This window comes from Rhinolophus hipposideros (genome assembly GCF_964194185.1).
Source record: "Rhinolophus hipposideros genome assembly, chromosome: X".
Lineage (NCBI taxonomy): Eukaryota > Metazoa > Chordata > Mammalia > Chiroptera > Rhinolophidae > Rhinolophus > Rhinolophus hipposideros.
Window position 1 is genome coordinate 47,051,169 of NC_138046.1, and position 5,736 is coordinate 47,056,904.

Here is a 5,736-nt window from a genome sequence, read left to right on the forward strand (position 1 = left end):
CCTGAAGGAGGTGAGCGAGTGATATTTGGATTGTATACAGCATTGTGGGCCATTATAAAGAATTTTACTATTATTATGTATGATATGGGAAGTCATTGAAGGAGTTTTGAGTAGAGAGGCAACATGATCTGACTTTCATGTTAATAAGATTAGTCTGGCCTTCAAATCAATAAGGGAATAATAGACATGGGTTATGGTGGCAAAGACACAAGCAAGGAGAATAGCTTGAAGGCCAGTGAAATATACCAGGAGATTGATCACTGTGACTTAAGTCATGTGATGAAAAGTAGTAGGATGGTAGGTATATTTTGAATGTAGAACCAACTAGATTTGCTGATAGAATAAATGTAGGATGTGAGAGAAAAATAAGAATAAAAAATGATTCCAAGGTCTTCTGCCTGAACAACTGAAACAATGAAGTTACCATTTAGTGAGATGGTGAATACGGTTAGGTGCAGGTTTGAGCCAATGGCAAAGGCTTTGGTGGGGGGTTAGGAGTGGGGGTGGTGAACAAAGAGTTCAGTCTTGGATGTGTTGAGTTTAAGATGCCTATTAGGCATCCAAGTTGATACATCAAACAGGCAGTTGGATATAGAAATATGAAAGAATCCAGGCTGGAGATACACATTTGGCAGTCATCAGCATATCAACAGTATTTTTGTTGTTGTTGTTATTTAAAAAGCATGTTATTAAAGTGGAATTAACATAAAATTAACCATTTGAAAGTGAACAATTCTGTGGCATTATGGCATTAACCAGTTATGCAACTACCACCTTTATCTACAAGTAGTTCCACAACATTTTCATCAATCCAAATTAGCATCCATTACCCCTTAAGCAGTTTCTTCACATTTCCCTCTGTCCTCAGTACCTGGAAGCTGCCAGTCTGCATTCTGTCTCTATGGATTTATCTATTTTGTATATTTCACATCTTCGACAGTATTTTAAGACTCGCAATAGCCTCCTAACTGGTTTCCTTGCCTCTAAATGTAAACGTGTAACTCAACATTTCATCCGTCCTACCCCTCCAAAATAATCTCTCTACTTCTCCTGGGCTCTTCATCTTAAAGAACAGCAGCACCAGCCACTATGGAAGGCAGTGTGGAGGTTCCTCAAAAAATTACAAATGGAATTACCATATGACCCAGCAATCCCTCTTCTGGGTATCTACCCAAAAAATTTGAAATCATTTATACATAAAGACACGTGTGCTCCAATGTTCATTGCAGCTTTGTTTACGGTGGCCAAGACATGGAAACAACCAAAATGTCCTTCGATAGATGAATGGATAAAGAAGTTGTGGTATATATACACAATGGAATACTATTCGGCGTTAAGGAAAGATGATATAGGAACATTTGTGACAACATGGATGGATCTTGAGAGTATAATGCTAAGCGAAATAAGTCAGACAGAAAAAGCAGAGAACCTTATGATTTCACTGATATGTGGTATATAAACCAAAAACAACAAAAGAACAAGACAAACAAATGAGAAACAAAAACTCATAGACACAGACAATAGTTTAGTGGTTACCAGAGGGTAAGGGGGTTGGGGGGGGAGATGAGGGTAAGGGGGATGAAATATATGGTGATGGAAAGAAAACTGACTCTGGGTGGTGAACACACAATGGGATTTATAGATGATGTAATACAGAATTGTACACCTGAAATTACGTAATTTCATTAACAATTGTCACCCCAATAAAGAAGAAAAAAGAACAGCAGCACCATTCATACCTATTTGTTCACATTTGAAACCTGGAGATCATCCTTGTCTCCTCCATCTCTCCTTTCTACATGTAATCCATTATCAACCCCTGTCATGCATACCTCCAAAATATAACTCAATTCTGCCCACTTTTCTCTGTCTCTCTTGCCACTGCTATAGTCCAAGACACCATCGTCTCTCACATGGACAATTATAATAGCCTCCCAACTTTTCCTTCCCTCCAATCTACCCTTCATACTGAAGTCAGAGGGATCTTTCTAAAACAACACTATGTGGACTTAGCCTACCTATTTTGTTGGTCCACAGGACAAAATTCAAAGACCTTTCATCATTTGTGCATAACTTTTCTCTCTACTGGTATCTGCCATGTTTTTTTGCTATTGTTGTTTTTTGTTTGTTTGTTTTTGTGGGGTTTTTTTGAAACATCCTTCGTTTCAGCCCTGTGCCCTTGTCAGTGATCTGTAGATGCACCATCATCGCAGTGTGCCCCAACACCTTTCTGCAGCCCTTCCTAAGAGTATTACAAGTAACTGAGGCTATGCACCCTTCCTTATGGCCTTGGCTGAGCCAGTGACAGTGCAACTGAAATTCCTATGTCACTTGCCTCTGGGCTGCTGCTTTCTCTGTTCATTCCAATGTGCTATACTAATACTATGCTTTTGTCTGTGTGCCAAGATATGATAAGTGCTGGGAAGCACTGACTTAGTGTACACCATTCCCCTAGCCTTGGAAGTGCTGCTCCACCCTCTTTTCTAAGTTCTAAGTGCCCTTCCATGCCAAGTTCAACACCAACCTTCTTGATGAAGCTATCTTTGATGCTGCATACTCTGCCTCAAAATTTCTGTCTTACCTAACTAGATCACTCCTTTGACACTTAGTATTTGTAACTTAGTGTTATTCAACTTTTAATGGTGGCATCCTATCTCAGCTGTATTGTCAGCTCTCTAAGAGCAAGGATTTGTATACCTACCTTCCTTCTCACTCATTGCTTTGGCATACAGTAGGCACTCAATACATTATTATAATATGAAATGAGTGGACAAACAGACAAATGAATGAATGAAGGAATTGATTTGTAAAACCCATCAGACGGTACAATGGGAAAGATCATTGGACGAAGAGTCAGAGAACCTGGATTCTAGTTAACTTTGCCACTAAATGGTTGTGTGAGATGTTAAGCAAGTTGCTTTCTCTAGTTCCCTGATTCATAAAATAGGAACAATACTTTCCATCCTCACTTCCAAGTTGAGATGGGATAATTTATGGGGGGAAAAATTGGCAGGTGAAAAGAGCATGTTGTTCATGAGTAACGCCAAAGGAAGCAGTGGTGAAGATGAAGAAGGAGCTTGTCAAGCACTGGAGAAAGTTGTGGGTGGAGGAAAAGCCAATGGGGTAGGGGAAATTTGCTGGCAGAGTAGACTTGCTCAGGAGTGGTTGAAAATGATGGCAAGCACAAGAGACAGGAAAATCAGAAAAGTTGCTCTGTTGAGAGGCAATATAACATAGCCATTAGATACAGACTGCCTAGGTTCAAAGCCTAATTCTGGCACTTAGCAGCTGTGTGAGCTTGGACAAGTTACTTAACATCTCTGAACTTCAGTTTACTCATCTATCATATGGGAATAATAATAGTACCTATTTCCAGGGAGTTGTTGTAAGAAATAAATGAGTTAATATTTATAAAGTGCTTAGAACAGTGTGAACCAGTGCCTTGTATATAGAGCACTATAGAAGGGTGTGCTAGATAAAGCAATGGTCTTGCTTCAGCACCCATGGCTGGGATTTCCTCCTTGGATGTGAAAGCAGGGACTGCAGAGGTTTGGAGTTGCTCCTCCATGGGCATGTCTGTTTTCCGGGTTCCAGCGCCCAGTCCTCTGAGCCTGGTCTGTTTCACTGTTCCTAGCACACTGGCCACTTTTGCCAGGTATCCAACTTTGTAGAAAGTTTCTTCCCATTCTGCAACCTTTCACAAAGTCCAATAGTGTTTATTGTGAAAAGAGATTAGAGTAGATTCCATGAGCTCCCAAAAGGAAATAGAGTCAGAATAGCCGAATCTTTAAGAATAATGGCTTTGCAATCAAGCCAATAAGAGTTTGAATCAGGGCTCTGTAAGTGGTCAACTGGATGACCTTGGACAAAACCTCTCTGAGCCCATCTGTCAAATGAGGCCTCACAGGTGGTTTGTCAGGATCAAATGAGAAAATGGACATAAAGCGTTCAGTACAGAGCCTGGCACATGGTAAGCATTCAAAAGTGTTAATTCTAATCATTAGTAATTCCTAGGATTATGAGTCTCAATTTTCCTGGCTCTAGAATGTAATTTAATAGCACTGTAGCTCTCATCCATTATTGCTCTCTCATCCCAATTGGCTCCTTCCAAACTAAAAAGGTGAAAAAAAAATCTTGGAGACAATAAATTGAGAACACTGTCTTTGAATTTTATACTCTATTTGAGGTTTACGCCCAGTTCCACAGAATTATGGAGAAAGAACCAGCAACTCTAAGTACGTCACAGATTTCAATGTGTCTGCGATGCCTCAAAGACAATGGGGTGCTCTCAGCCTAGGGTGGACATCAAAATCACCAGTTTTTATTTTTAATTTCATTAAATATATTCTTCTTGTAAAACGGCAAAAAAGAAACATTTCCAAACTGCTCATGCTTTCATTTACCCTAGAAACAGTACTCCTTTTGAAACAAATCTCCAGTGGGGAGACAAGTGGCCAGGCAATTATATTTTGCAAAAATTATCCAAGTGAGTCAATCTGGTAAGCACCTCTGCTCTGAGAGAGGGACAGGAAAGTGACTCCGAGGGAAGAGATCAGGGTTTCCCTTTGAGAAGAAATCCTAGAAGGGCCAGTATAACCACTCTGCCTCCCACCCAAAGTGCATGTGTAGAAACATGCCCCGCACGCACTGAGGGAGAGCTTAGTGTTTCCTTCTCCATGCATTTATCACAGAGACCTTCCCTCTTATACTTGCACAAGCATCATCCTTGACACACTAATTGGAGAATTATGATCAGTGAGAATACAAGATTTGTCTCATACTTCCAAAATGCAACTGTATTTCATGGCTGGATTAAATATATGTCATACCTAAAGATCAAATAGCATTTAATGTCTAAAGCAAGGAAGAATTATTGCCAAATAATTTAATTATTTTTGGTTTACACATCTGTTCCCAAAGCTAATTGTTTCCTGGCAAAAACTGTTTGGCCTTGATTATGATCATTAATGAGTGTGCTTCCATTTCAAATAAAGGACTCAGTCTTTCAAATGGCTTTAACCATATAAAATAAAAACTTAAATAATTTTCAAAATAAAAGTGTAAGACAAAAAGAAAGTATAAAAATGTAATTTATGCAATTGTTACTTTTTATTCCCATATAAGTATATATACGAACTTCATAAATCATGATTTTTAGTTGTAATAGTGGTTTTTTAAAAATAGACTTTATATTTTACAGCAGTTTTAGGTTCACCATCTAATATATTTTGCACCAACTGTTTACAGACCAGGGGTACCCCCAAAAATGTATATAATGTATATAAGTGGACACTTTTATCAACGTTTCTCAAGCAGTAGTTCACCATAATCAGAAGTGTCTGGACGCTGATGGTAACCACTTTGAACACCTCTTGTAATTGCAGAAGTCAAATGTGACTTGTATTCGTCTTTTGTTATTGGTATATATTGAGTATTACAATTTTAATACAGTTTTCCTTTCTTAAAATGTGTATACATTTTTTGGCACCCTCTGTATATATAAAATACGTGCATATATATTTAATATCTACTATATTAATGTTTAATATTTTATATAAATACATGTATAATGTATTCATAGGTACATATTACATGACATATATAATTTATATTTATAGTAATTTTAAAATACATACAAATATATATATATATATATATATATATATATAAATATGTATGTTAGATGCACCAATATTACTTTGGAGGTTCACCAAAACCTTAGATCTTTCCCATTTA